Source organism: Microcebus murinus, chromosome 16 (assembly GCF_040939455.1).
Source record: "Microcebus murinus isolate Inina chromosome 16, M.murinus_Inina_mat1.0, whole genome shotgun sequence".
Lineage (NCBI taxonomy): Eukaryota > Metazoa > Chordata > Mammalia > Primates > Cheirogaleidae > Microcebus > Microcebus murinus.
This window is the reverse complement of record NC_134119.1, coordinates 50,919,942-50,935,464: the sequence shown is the minus strand read 5'-3', so window position 1 is coordinate 50,935,464 and position 15,523 is coordinate 50,919,942. Positions and strand designations below refer to the sequence as shown.

The 15,523-nt window shown below is 39.8% G+C and overlaps 1 long non-coding RNA gene across 1 annotated transcript in view; it reads right to left on the bottom strand.

Annotated features, from left to right (window-relative positions):
• Window positions 1-15,523, bottom strand: part of LOC105881651 (uncharacterized) — a 51,305-nt gene that overhangs the window by 20,875 nt on the left and 14,907 nt on the right. Inside the window, exon 2 of the long non-coding RNA XR_001158845.3 lies at window positions 2,587-2,687. This is a non-coding gene — a long non-coding RNA (uncharacterized LOC105881651). The remainder of the gene's footprint in view (window positions 1-2,586; window positions 2,688-15,523) is intronic.

Here is a 15,523-nt window from a genome sequence, read left to right as displayed (position 1 = left end):
ATAGAGAAGTTTTAGGTAGTGAAACTATTCTGTATGATACTGTAATGGTGGGTAAATGTCATTACCCATAGAATACACAAACCCATTCATCCAAACCTACAGAATGTACAACACCAAGAATAACATATTGTAGTGTAAGCTATGGACTTTGGGTGATAATGAGTGTCAATAGAGGTTAATCAACTGTAAAAAATGTATCGTTCTGGTGGGGCATGTTGATAGCAGGAGGGGCTTTGAGTATGTGGGGGCAGAGGGAATATGGGAACTCTATACTTTCCACTCAATCTGCTGTGAACCTAAAACTGCTCTAAAAAATCCCGTCTATTAAATCATTTTCTCAAAAAAACAGGCATATATTATATATATGGTAAGATGCAATATTTTCCTTTTTTAAAGTCTTTTGATTTTGATTTGACTAAAATTAAAGAATCTTGTCTTGTACTTAATTTCCTTCAATAAACAAATAGAGGGGAAATTTTGTAAAATAAAACTGCATTCAAAGGTCAGGTTTTATAATTTATTTCTACTTTTGTATGAGTAACAAAGAATTCTTTGAAAATGTATTCAGTGAGTAGTCATTACCTATTAAATTATATTTCTGAAATTTAATTTCATATTCAAACTCTACATAGTCTTATTCCAGTGAATATCCAAGTCAGCAAACATTTTTTGAATGCCTGTTAGCTCGAGGTGTTGGAAAAAAATAGTTGAGTTTAAATCTCAAGGTTTGTTGCCCCTTGTTGATGATGTGACCTTGTGTAAGTTATTTAACCTCAGAACCACAGTTTCTTCTAGAAAGTGGGATAGGAATATTAGAAATGGAAAATGGAATACAGAATGCACAGGTTTGTACGGCAGATATCTGTGGTTATTGTCTGCCTTGCCCACCCCATCAGCCATGTTATTCCCTGTGCTGTCAATCACCCGCCATAAGAATAGGCACCTGATGAAAGTTGGTAACTTAGAGTAATCTGTGCTCCTGGACACATTGACCACAGTAGGAACAGAGTACTTGTTCGGTACTGACAATGATCTTGAAAGGGCTTTTTTGTAGGAATTGTTGAAACTAAAGATGTTTCTAGTCCTCGAACCTTCACATGGACAGAGCCTCTCTGAGAATAAGGCCTATAGAGTGAGAATTTTGTCTCTCTCCTGGACCAAGAAAAAGGCTAGGGATATAATTTTATCTCTCCTAAGCTAAGAAGTGAGCTGGGTATATATTAGGCCCATAATAAATATTTGTTGAATATTTTCAGAATGAATGAAAACACTTTTAGAAGGGAACGTTGTTTCAGGCAATTGTGTTTTTTGAAGAATGAGCCTTCTCTGTCTTTGAAAAACAGTGAACAGATTTTAATGTGATAATTTTAAGCCCGACTAAAATTTGGGCTCGGCATTTAATAAGATTTGGAGACATTTTCAGATTGGTCATGAAGGATTACTGGGGAAGAACAGAAAAGAATTGGATTTTGGTATGACAGGGAACAGAATACAGGCAAGGAGCATAGGAGACAGGGTGTAGGGAGGAGGTCTGTTTTGACAGGCACCTGGTGCTAGAAAAATAGTCCCAGTGGAACTACTGTCAGCGAGGTGCCAAAGGTACCAAGAGAAAACTATTAAACAGGCAAGAATCAGGTGTCCAGTAGTCTAATTGAATTAGAGCCTTGAACGGCACAGCTCCCTGTCTCTGTATGAGTGGGGGGCATCCAAATGTCTATCCTGAGCTTGGGCCAATTGATCATCCAGTTTTCATGAGAATAGGAACTCTTCCTTGTCTACTTCAAGCACCCTCTCCTTGCCAACTATGAAGATGCCTGTTCTGTTCTATAAGGCTTTGATCTACTGCCATCATGCTACTCCATGAGCATAGCTCCAGGACAACCAGGTTTGAGTTAATAGAGAGCAATTCAGAGTACCTCAGGCTGGCATGGTGTGGGGTGGACATCTCTGTTACATCCATTGTATAGATGAGAAAACTGAGGATCAAAGCAATCAAATAACCTGCCCAAGATTTTAGCTTATGTATGACAATCTATGCTCAAACTTGGCTGTTACTTCAAAATCCATATTCTTTCCACTTGACCTGGTGACTTTTCTGCTCCTCTGCTAATTCCCAGTGAGGAAGAAGTCTGTAAGACCAGAGAGCCCCAGAGGCTGCTGCATTACGAGAGAAAGCCCCTGCAAGAATGGGAGGAGGGAGGAGGTCCCTTATCTGACCTTTGTGCTTGGGTGAGGCTATAGCACCTGCAAAGCAGGTACTGGCCCGTGCAAAACCAGAGGGATGCTTTGGCCCTAACGATCCCCTCTGCCCAGCAAGATCAGCAACCTCAAGATTACAAATATGAGGCTTATCATTTGATTTTTTTAAAACTTTATGTTAAGAAATCTGTCCCTGCTTCTCAGCTAAATTATAGGCTCATCGAGGGCAGGAACTTTCTACAGTTTTGTGTCATGCTTTTATTCAGGGCTATATTATACATTAAAAATTATTAATGCTGGTTAATGAGTGCTTTTAAAACTTCTTAGGCTATATGGCCCACATTTTTTTTAGAAAATTAAGAACTTTGTTAACAAAGAATATTTTACCTCATCATTGTAAGTTGTAACAGTCACAAACATTCCTAATCCAGGAGCAGACTCAAGGAAATCATGTCTGCCTATGTCCCATTGCTGTATCTTGAAAGTCCCTGTTTCAAAAATATAAGATAAGACATTATTATAAAATGCAGTAAACAGTAATAGATGATTATTGCTCAATTAAATGAATTTACCTTTCTCAATCTATCTAAGTTACAAACTACTCTTTAACTACTACTCTAGTTTGAACAGCTATATTTTGATGGTTAGGTCAACTAACAGAAGAGGAAAACTTTGGAATAGAGAGGAAGGCTTGGGTTCTTGGTTTGGTTCTCACTCTTGTTGACTAAGTGACTTGACAAGTCACTTCACCACTCTAAGCTTCAGTTTCCTATTCAGAAAAATGGGGATAATACTGTTGAAAATAAGCATATGAAAGGTTTCCACTTAGAATGTAAACTCAGATTGTAAACACCATGTAGGTCAGGACTAAGTGATATAAATCCTAGAGCTTTTCCAACATCCCCCCAATAGTTCTCCTACCTTTAATTTTTTATTCCCACAATGTAATCCCATACACTTCTGTTAGAATTCCCTCCTAAGACATAGGTGTGGTCATGTCGAATCTTCCATTTCATTGTCTCCAGAGGCTCTTACTCAAGGTTGGATCACTGAAAGAGCCTCCTTTCAGTGATCACTTTCTCCTTTTAGTACATGGTAGCTATCATATAGCTTATCTTCACTTTTGTAACTTTGAAAGGTACAATGGAAATGAAAGCTGTATTAACACCCTCGAAATAAATGGGAAAATAGTCTCAGCAATAAAATAGAAAATATAAAAAGAACAAAATGAATACATCAGAACAGGAAAAATACAATATTTAAGAATAAAATACAAAAAACATTTAAAAAACTCATTATTGAGTGGACTCAATAAAAGAATGGAGATGACAGAGGATAGAGTCAGCAAAATTGATAAATAGAAATAATCCAGTCTGGAAAATGGAGAGAAAATAGCTGTGGGACAATAATCAAAGGTCTAGAATCTGTGACACTGGAGCCTAAGAGGAGAGAAGAAAAGGTTCAGGGTTGAAAAAAGATTGGAGGAAATAATGGCCAAAACCTCCCCAAATTTGGTAAAGGACATAAACCTACAGATTCAAAAAGCTTAGTATAACCCAAATAGGATAACTGCCCCCCCCATCCATCCCCACATACATCACAATCAAATTTCTCAAAACTAAAGATAAGAAAAATATCTAGAAAACAGCCAGAGAGAAGTGACACATTACTGATAAGGCAACAACACTTTGAATGGCAGCAGATTTCTCACCAGAAGCATGGATGCCAGCAGGCAGAGGCTCATTTTTCAAGCAATGAAAGAAAATAATAATCAAATGGAACTCTATATACATCAAAAATATCTTTGAGGAATGAAGGTGAAATATTCTTAGATCAAGTAAGACCTTAGTTCTCTTAAGAATTTTTTAGCAGAACACCTGCTTTAAAGGAATTGCAGATGCACACGTGCCTGGCTTTTGGCCAGAGCTCTGCCTTCCAGCCGGTTGGAATGGCTGCCCGACAGGCTGCTGCCCTTCATGAGCAATAAAGCTCTCCTTTTCCAAAATAAAATACAATATGAAATAAGATAAAAATAGCTAAAGGAAGTTCTTCAAACAGAAAGGATATGATTATGGAAGGAAAGGTGGAACACTGGGAATGAAGAAAGAACAATGACTTTTCAATGTAAATATCTGGGGAAGCTATAATAGACTATTATCCTTCTCTATTTTTAAAATCATTTGACAGTTTAAGAATGTTTAACAGTAAATGGAGAAATAACACCATTGTCTGACGTGCTTTTCAATGTATGTAGACACAGTTGTACTATAAAGGGGAAGGGCAAAGGGACTTAAGTGGTGTTAGGATTTCTGAATTTCTCTTGAGATAGTAAAGACTGATACTAACTAGTAGACTGATAAATATGTGCATGGTAATCTCTAGAGCAACTACTAATAAAAAGTATAAAAAGAGATAAGTGAAAACCACTATAGGTAAAGCAAAATGGAATATTACAGAATGGTTAAGCGACCAATAGGAAGGCAGGGAATAGAAAATGGGAACAAAAAACAGAATGAGTGAACAAAAAGAAAACAATAAAATAGCAAACCTAAATCCTGACAGCAATAATTATATTACATGTAAATGGTCTAAACAGAGATTAGACAAAGATAGTCAGAATGGATTTTTATTTTATTTATTTTATTTTTTATTTATTTATTTTTTTGAGACAGAGTCTCGCTTTGTTGGCTAGAGTGAATGCCGTGGCATCAGCCTAGCTCACAGCAACCTCAAACTCCTGGGCTCAGGCGATCCTACTGCCTCAGCCTCCCGAGAAGCTGGGACTACAGGTATGCGCTACCATGCCCGGCTAATTTTTTACATATATATTAGTTGGCCAATTAATTTATTTCTCTTTATAATAGAGATGGGGTCTTGCTTTTGCTCAGGCTGGTTTTGAACTCCTGACCTCCAGCAATCTGCCTGCCTCGGCCTCCCAGAGTGCTAGGATTACAGGCGTGAGCCACTGCAGCTGGCCCAGAATGGATTTTTAAAATGACCCAATTATAATGCAGTCTATAAGAAAATCACTTTGAATATAGTGCCATAGGTAGGTTAAAAGTAAAGGATGCAAAAAAGACATACCATTCTGAAATAGATTTTTAAAAAGCTTAAGTGGTTTCAGAGCAAAGAAAATGTTCTAGTGGTTTCCCTTTTTGGCATTCTGAGGGACAAAAAGAGACATTACATAATAATGAAGGTGTCAGTTCACCAAGAAGACATAACCACCCCAAATTTACCAAACAACAGAGCTCCAAAATGCATGGAGTAAAACTGACAGAACTTAAAGGAGAAATACACAAATTCCTAATTTTAGTTAGTGCGTCAACACTCCTCTCTCAGTACTTGATACAACCACTAGACAGAAAACCAGCAAGGATATAGAAGAACTGAACAGCATCCTCAACCAACAGGACCTCCTTGACATTATAGAACATTTTCTCTAACAGCAGATTGCACATTTCTTTTAAAGTGCACACCGAACACTTTAAAACACTTTAGGGTAACAAAGTCCTAAGGGAGGTTAGGCACCTTTACTGAAAAACAGCTGAATGTTCATGGACAAAAGCACACAGCCAAGATGACTGATCACTTTCCAAATGTATGACCACCTAGAAAGCTCTGTCATGCATGTCTACCATTCTCTACAACAACTGGTTCCTGCTGTGTCTTTCCTCCTGAGCCTCTTCCAGCACCTCCCACCCTGACCCTCACCCCTCAGATGGTTACCTTGCCTTGTACGGCAACAGTAGGGGTCTCCATCTGCTAACCCCTAAGGGTTGAATGTCCCCTCCAAAACTCAGATTGAGATTTAATTGCCATTGTACCAATATTAAGAGGTGGGGCCTTTAAGAGGTGATTAGGTCCTGAGGGCTCTACCCTCATGAAGGAATTAATGCCATTATCCAGGGAGTGGGTTTATCATAAACAAAAGGAGTTTGGCCCACTTCTCTGTCTCGTGTGCTCACTTGCCCTTCTGACATGGGATGACCGTCACCAAATGCCAGCGCCATGCTCTTGGACTTCCCAGCCTCCAGCAGTATGAGCTGGATAAACTTTTCTTTATAAATTACTCAGTTTATAAATTACATCCCAACAAGAGAAAGACAGAAAGGGTAATAAGTGTCAGGAGGTTAGGACACATACCCTTTCTTCTTTTCTCTTGTTGGTATGTTGGGAGTTCTGCCAGTGGCTACCCTGCCTTATTTTTCTAGTACTTTACTCTGGTTGCTGGCCCCCACTTGCCCACATTCGGCTATTCTTGTCAGCATGCCAACATGTTCCCTTTTCTACATTCTAGGAGTTATTAGAGAACAGGACACGTTTTTATTCCTCTTTCTTTGGATCTCTGGAGCCTGGCAATAAGCCAGGGCAGTGTTTGGCTCTGCTATAGAGGCCTATTAAATATTTGTATAATAGAATGAATGAAAGTATGTCCCATAGTACATGTTCAAAAAGTTATTTTGAATAAAAGAGTGTCAGTTGGGCCCGCATTAAAGCTCCGTTGTTCCTGGAATACTGCCTAAGTTACCGTAGGGAACAAGGGTAATTTCTGCTTGATTTTTGCCATGATCCTCCGACCCTAAGTATGTGCTCCTTCCCCTCTGTAGGGAGAGAAATGGAAGGAGGTGTCATGCCCGGTGGATGCCACCAGGTGGCAGAAGAGAAGCATTGCTCCTGGGCCGAGCCAGCGCGAGAGCGTCAGAACGTGTGCACGGGATAGAGGTGTCTACTCAGAGTGCAGACGCTCACAGGACAAGGTGCCTTGTAATCTCCCCACTTCATGGCGAAAGAGCTGGCAGGGTTCACTGGCTATGAACAGAGATTCACCTTCCTAGCTGTGGCGCCTTGGGCAAGACACTGAACCACTCAGTTCCTGTTTCCGCATCAGTAAAGCAAGGATGAGGATGGTATATCTCTGAGGACATGAAGAATAATGAGTTAATATTTGTACACTATCTAATACAGAGCTAAGCACATTGTAAGTTCTATGCAAGTGCCTGATAAATAATTTACATTATTATTCGGCTTTTAATGTGCAATGCATTTTTTCCTATAAGGTCTCCCATTTAATCCTATATACAACCCTGTAAAGTAGGCATAATACTCAGTTGTACATATGAGGAACCCGAGGCCTGAAGAGGCTAAGTGACTTATATAAAATAATCCAGAACCAAGATTAAAATTTCTCAGTGGCTCACGCCTGTAATCCTAGCTCTCTGGGAGGCCGAGGCGGGCGGATTGCTCAAGGTCAGGAGTTCAAAACCAGCCTGAGCAAGAGCGAGACCCCGTCTCTACTATAAATAGGAAGAAATTAATTGGCCAACTGATATATATATAAAAAAAATTAGCTGGGCATGGTGGCACATGCCTGTAGTCCCAGCTACTCGGGAGGCTGAGGCAGAAGGATTGCTTGAGCCCAGGAGTTTGAGGTTGCTGTGAGCTAGGCTGACGCCACGGTACTCACTCTAGCCTAGACAACAAAGTGAGACTCTGTCTCAAAAAAAAAAAAAAAAAATTTCTCAGGAGTTGATTCCCAAACCACTGGCCACCACAGACTATACTACCACTTGCTCCACGGATGGGGTGTGTGTGTGCATCTTTTAAACCAACCCCAAAGGTTGCTTGCAAAGCCACTGGGCAAAGACCTTACTCCGAAGGTCCCCTTCCTTCTAGGTGTCCAATTCGATAAACTCTGTGGGCCTGCCGGGTGGCAGGGGCATGCTGGGTGCTGTGGGAGGTGAGCTGCCCCACACGCAGGCTCTTTTAGGCTGCACCTTGCCTGGTCTCCAGGGACCCTGTGCATATCCCTGATAAGGCAGTCATCCCCTCCCTGTGGCTGTCCCATTGCTCCAGACTATGTGTCCTTGAGGCTGGAACTATGGGTTGTTTGGGTTGGTATTAGAAAAATAAAACACATTCATTATAGAAATTTTAGGAAGTAAAATCTCCTTTAAAAGTAGACCTTTTTCTTGTAAGTACATATTATCTATTTTATAAAAAATAAGATCATACTGTATATACTATCTGTAGCTTGATTTTTCCACCTAATATTTTGTTACAATCTTTCCATGTCTTAAATATTGTTCTGTAACCTAGACTGAAGTCTTTGCAGAAGGCTGAATAAAGGTCCAACATCATTTGGCCAGTTCTGAGTACAGAGGTTGGCAGACATGAGCTGGTGATCCATGTTTGATGAAAGAGCGAAAGGAGGCCCAGTGACATGGTGGTTTAAGACCAAATTGTCTGATTGACCCATGGCTCTGGCTGCACATGCACAAGCTGTGTAGTCCTGGGCGAGTTTACAAAAACCTCCAGAAGTAAGCAGAGCATCTAGCAGGCCCTATCTCTTAGGGTGGTTGTGGAGATTAAATGAGTTTGAACACTCACTGAGAACATTGGCCCATCGTAATCACCTAAATGTGCTACCCACAATTAGTTAGTTCTACATAAGGCAGAGTGGAGTGAGTGACAGCGCAGGCATTTACTTAAAATCGTCAGTGGCTGTTTATGGCTCTTAAGATGAACTCAAATTTACTGCTGTGCTCCCGAGGCCACCAGGGTCTGGCCCTTTTCCCCACTGATCAGACTGCCTGCCCCTATTCTGGGAATGACATTTAGATGCAGACTCCTAGGCTGGGGGAGAGGGGTCTGTAAACTCCCACTGTCCTGGAGTGGAAAGATCACCTGGGGACCTTCAGATGCTGCTGGCACTTGGCTCTCACCCCAGATGTTCTGACTTAGTTGATGGGGGTCAACCCGGGCATAGAAAGCAATTGCTTTTGAGAGTAGCTATGAATGGTGTCATCTCTTCTAGAATGTTCCAGCTTCCTGGGAGGATCTTCTGGTTCCCTATGGCCTATTTGAGAGTCTCTGTAGAGGGAGAATGCCACTGACTAGGGGTGCATGGATCATTAGTGTACAGTGCAACCTGGACCATCCTGGTCAGGACACCATCAGACCCCAGAAGTCCCTGTGCCACTGGTCACTCACATGCCCCCGGGTAACTGCTAGTCTGGCTTCTAAAGACAGATTATTTTTCTCTGTTTTTGTACTTTGTATAAATATGTGTACTCTCTGTCTGGCTTCTTTTAATCAATACTGTGTCTGAGATTCATCTATGTTGTTATGTACAGATCATTCATTGTCACTGCCGTTTAATATATTCCATGTTTTGAATAGTCAACTTTCCCCCATTTGTCTATCGATGGGCTTTGGGGCAGTGTCCAGTTTTTGGCCATTACAAATATTGCTGCTGTGGTGATTCCCGTGTATGTCTTTTGGTGAACAAATGCATGCCTTTCGTTGGATATTCCCTGCTTCCTTGGCCACAGGTGTGCCTGTATTCAAACGCCGTAAGACACCAAAATGGTAGTGCCGGCTGATAGCCCAGAAGGTGGGCTCCACACCTGCTTGTACACATGTTATGTTCCATCTTTCTCATTTTGGCGCTTGGTAGGTGTGTAGTAGCATCTCTGTGGCTTTGCTTTGTGTCTTCCTGGTGATTAACAAACTTGAGCACCTTCTCATCTACTTCCCAGCCACTCTGAGCTCCTCTCCTATACAGCATCTGTTAATCTTTTGCCCATTTTTCTAGTCTGTGAACACAGGATAGCCCTCTATTGCTGGTTTGTTGTTTTTAATTTGTGCACATGTTTACCTTTACATTTTTTCCTAGGTATTTGTCATTTTTTCATCACCGAGGAGAAAGAATTAAAAGGGCACTTTTCTCAAGCTAGCATCTTTAGAAACTATGGGTATTTACATAGGGCCTGTGGCAAGGCAAGGTATCTACAGAAATCAGTAGCACTCCTGAGGCAGAAACAGGTTTCTTCGGCCACAGGGAAGATGGCTGCCATGATCCCTGTTCACACGGCTATGGTGGGCACTGTCAATCCCCTGTCCTGCTCTGTGTGCCTACCCTGGTGTGGCATGCTTGGCTGTGGCCTGCGACCGTAGAGGGGTACCTCAGCCCTTGGCACCAGGTTCCCTCACAGAGACCAGGGAGAGTCTGAACCTGAGGACCAGCTCCCTACCCGAGCCAATAGCCAATGGATGGTGCGTGAACAGACGCCCAGCTCCCATGCCAGAGGAGGGACGAACTCTGTGGCATATCTTACCTAATCATTTTTTCAAATGTTTTAAAAAATTATGGTAAAATATACATAATATAAAATCTACCATTTTAACTATTTTAAGTGTACAATTCAGTGACCTTAAGTATATTCACATTGTTGTGCCACAAGCACTACCATCCATTTCCAGAATACTTTCATCTTCCCAAATAGAATCTTGGTATCCACTTAGGCAATAGCTCCCCAGCTCCTGATATCCTGTATTTCACTTTTTGTCTCTATGAATCTGACTATTCTAGGTACCTTGTATAAGTGGGATCATACAATATTACGTTTTGTGTCAGGCTTATTTCACTTAGCATAATATTTTCAAGGTTAATCCGTGTTGTAGCATGTAACAAAATTTCCTTCCTTTTTATGGGTAAATAATGTTCCACTGTATGTCTACACCACATTTTGTTTATCCATTCATCTACTGATGCACACTTGGTTTGTTTCTACCTTTTGGCTGTAGTAAATAATACTGCTATGAGCACTGGTATACAATTATCTGTTTGAGTCCCTGCTTTCAATTCTTCTGGGTATTGATCTAGGACAAGAATTGCTGGATCTGTCTGTAGTTATCTCATGCTCCTGAGCTCACCCCGGCCTTAGGATGCCTCTGGGGTAACCTGAAATCAAACCATTGCCTGGCTTCTTCCCCTTTCCTTCTTCTGGGAGCATTTCCTTGGCAAATCACTTGCACTTGAATGCTTGGCTCAGAGTCTGTTTTGGAGAGCACCCAACCCAAACCAGCCCAAGAGGTCTTCATGCAGATGTGAATGGGATGTTTGCCCCAGTGGGATGATGAGTGATGATACCCATTTAACTTGGCGCCTTCCTCTTCTAGTCTGTAATAAGACTTGTACTTTGAAAAACAAATAAGACAGACAATGAAAACCATGGTACTTTGGCCAAGCGCTTGAGTTACATCAGGGAACCTTTGAAAGGGAGCATCCAGGAGCCGATTTGTCTTTGCTTATTGGTTTTGAATTCTAAATGTTTTCTTTTAATGAACAGTCTCCCACATTATAATCACTACACTTCATGACACTTCTCCCTTTTTATCAGTTCCTGCTTTTTATAAGGAACGAATAGCCTTGTTTTTTTAAAAAAATACTCCAAGGACCAGAAAGTAAGTTGCTGTCAACTCACTGGGTGGATAGTGGTGATGTGCACAATTGCCACTACTGTTTTCCCTGTGTCTCTTTTCTTCACCACTCCCCCTCCCCTACTGCCAGCAACATACCATCAAAGATGCTTTACCTCTTTTTTAGTCAAGACAATCTGAAATTTATTATTAAGAAGAACTAAGAGAAACAAGGTAAAAAATACAGATTATATTTGGCTTAACAGTTTCCAAGCAAGTTTATAGAGCAAGGATTTTGTATCCTGGGTTTGGCTATAGTGCCCTTGACTGGCATAATTTACAGGCGCACAAGTCCTATATTGTCTTTCTCTCAGCTTCCAGTCAGGGAACCCAAGCCTCTTTGCTTCTCAGGCAATTTCTCTTCCTTGCAGGGAGGGGTTTGAGACCAAGTGAGAGCCACATCTGCTTCTCTAGTAGGCTTTGCTCACATACTCAGAGGCCAAGTTAACAAGGCCAGACAGAGTCCACGAGGGTGGGAACTAACATTGATAGAGCACCTGCAGCACGTCAAGGACATGCCACATGCTTTGCTGCTCCAAGGCAGTTGTTATCTGTAGTTTACAAGTAAAGAAATAGAGCTCAATGTCACCCAGCTATTGGGCAATAAAATAAAGGCGGATTTCAAAGCCTGTCTATTTGTCTCCGAAGCCTATTCTCTATTCTTCTACGGTTCTCTGAGCTACCTCCACTTGGGGAAGACAGAGGCCAATTCCTCTAATTCCTTGCAGACTATTTTTAGTCATAATGAGAAAAAACAAACTTTTAGGTAGATTTTGATGACCTACTCTGAGGTCAATCCTTTGGAACTTTCTAGATGGGTATTTCGTTGGACTCTGTTGGTCCTAAGAGCCGTAAAGGGAGAAACACAACATAGCAGGTATGTACTCTTCCTGAAGTAGAGATCTGGTACATAGTCTCAGACCCCACAGATTCACAATTTTTTTAAATTTGTTTTTTTCATATTAATAATGATTTAAAAATTAAATATAAGCATGTTCTTAATTAGCACTTCTTAACTAGGTAGTGTTTGACACTTGCACTTACGATCAAGTGTGCACTAAGTAAAAGGCAAGGGCTATCACAGGCAGTTGAAGGTTTTTCAATAGCTCAGTGCATCAAGGAGGTGGAAACACAGAGCTATTTGTTGGCAGCGGCAACACAGGTGTGCCAAGCTCCAAAGAACCTGCCCCACAGCAGTTACAACGTATTCACATTGTAAGCAGATGACAGAGCCAGGTCCTGGCTTTTTTTTTTTTTTTTTTTTTTTTTGAGACAGAGTCTCGCTTTGTTGCACAGGCTAGAGTGAGTGCCATGGCGTCAGCCTAGCTCACAGCAACCTCAAACCCCTGGGCTCAAGCGATCCTGCTGCCTCAGACTCCCGAGTAGCTGGGACTACAGGCATGCGCCACCATGCCCGGCTAATTTTATATATATATTAGTTGGCCAATTAATTTCTTTCTATTTATAGTAGAGACAGGGTCTCGCTCTTGCTCAGGCTGGTTTCGAACTCCTGACCTCGAGCAATCCGCCCGCCTCAGCCTCCCAGAGTGCTAGGATTACAGGCGTGAGCCACAGGTCCTGGCTTTTGACATAGGGACTTACAACACACACAAAAAGTATAGAGTAAATATGCAATGAAATTTTTCCATTAAAGGGACTTTTAAAAAGAAATGTTTAAGAATTATATTTTGAAGTATGTTATTATATTATTTGACACATCAAAGTAATGACTGATGATTAAAGATACAGTCATAGTTAAAAGGAAAAATATTGACAAGAATAGAAAGTTAATTGACGGTCCACCATGCTCAAAATTCTTTTAAATGGCCAGGCTGACACAGCGAGACTGTCTCAAAAAAAAATTCTTTTAAATGAAGTTCATAACAATTGAGTAGAAAACACCCTCAAATCATCTTTCTGTTATTAAACCTAATGTTGGTGATTTGGGTGCCACTTTAACTCTAGTAGCATTTATTTGCTTAAAGTTTACTTTTACTATACTGTCTTTCTGTTTATTTGTATTTGCATGATATGTCATTATTTTACTTTCAGTATTTTCTTATATTTAAAATTTTCTCTTGGACAGCATACAGTTGTTGGTTTTTAAAATCCAGTCTGACAATCTTGGCCTTTTAAACAGAATTTTTTTCTATCAACACTTCATCTAATATAGAATAGAGTTGGATTTAAAGCTACTATATTACTATTTGCTTTTCATTTGTATTATTTTTCCCTGTTTCTTTATTCCTCTGTCTTACCTTTTTTGGATTAATCAAGTGCTTTTTATTTGTTTTTCTATTTTTTCTCTATTAGCATATCAGTTTTACATTCTTTTCGTACAGTATTCTTTTACTGATTGCCTTAGTGATAAAAATATGTATCCTTGAAGAATATACTAGTTCTTCAAATTAGTATATTTATTCTGAAGTGACGGGCCTTGTTAAGAGAAAAAAATAGATTAGTATATTTATCACTTGCTGAACATTGCAAGAATCTTTCAACAGTTTAACTCCATTTGCCCACTTTCCTCCTTTGTGCTATTGTCATATATCTTGCTTCTATATATGTTGTAAACTCCACAAGTCAATTGTGTTATTAATTTTAAATTTTTTTCTTCATTTCCTTTTATTTTGAAGAGCTCCCTTCAGTATTTCTGGTAGTGCAGATGTGCTGTTGACATAATCTCTGAGCTTTTGCATGTGTAAAAACATTTCACTTTCATCTCTGAAGGATATTTGCACTGAGTACAGAAATCTAGAAATCTAGGTTTGTATTTCCTTTCTTTTAAAAAAAAACTTTATTATTTATTTTATTATGGTAAGAACACTTGAGATCTATGGTCTCAACACAATTTTAAGTGTTCAATACAGTATTGTTGACTATAGGTATAATGTTGTACAACAGACCTCTAGAACTTATCTTATGCTTATTTAGTGACTCTTCATTTTCCCCTCCCTTCAGCCCCTGAAAACCACCCTTCCACTCTTTGATTCTAGGAATTTGACTATTTTAGATAACCAGCTTGTAAGTGGAATCATGCAATATTTGTTTTTCTGTGACTGGCTATTTCACTTAGCGTAGTATCCTTAAGTTTGGTTCATCTATGTTGTTTCAGATCACAAAATTTCCTTTCTTAAAAGCTGAATAATATTCTATTGACTTCATTTTATGTATATGCCACGTTTTATTCATATATCTGTTGATGGACATATGGATTATTTACACATCTTTATTATTATAAATAGTGCTGCTATGAACATGGGGGGTGCTGATATCTCTTTGACATCTTGATTTCAATTTCCTTGGGATAAATAGCCAGAGTGAGATTGCTGGATCATATGGTAGTTCTGTTTTTAATTTTTTGAGGAACTTCCATGCTGTTTTCCAAAGCAGCTGCACCAGTGTGCATTCCCACTGACAGTGTACAAGTGTTTCAATTTCTCTACACCCTCACCAATTCCTTTTTTAAAATAATAGCCATCCCAAAAGATAAGAGGTGATCTTTCACTGTGGTTTTGATTTGCATTTCCCTATGGTTAGTGGCATTCAGCAATTTTTTTTCATGTACTTGCTGGTCATTTGTATATCTTCTTTAGAGAAATGTCTATTCAAGTCCTTAGCCCATTTTTAAATTGGGTTATTCGTTTTTTTGCTATTGAATTTTAGGCATTTCTTATATATTTTGGGTCTTCACCCCTTGTCAGATAAATGGTTTGCAAATATTGTATCCTAGTCTATTGGTTGTCTTTTCATTATCTTGATTGTTTCCTTTGCTATGCAGAAGACTTTTAGTTTGATGTAGTCTCATGTCTTAATTTTTGCTTTTGTTGCCTGTGGTTTTGGTACCATATCCATGAAATTATTGCCAAAACTAATGTCATGAAACTTTTTCTTATGTTTTCTTCTAGAAGTTTTACAGTTTCAGGTCTTACATTTAAGTTTTTAATTTATTTTCAAATGGGTTTTGTGTAGGTTGTAAAGTAAGGGTCCAGTTTCATTCTCTTACATGTGGATGTCCAGTTTTCCCAACACCATGTGTTGAAGAGACTGTCCTTTCCCC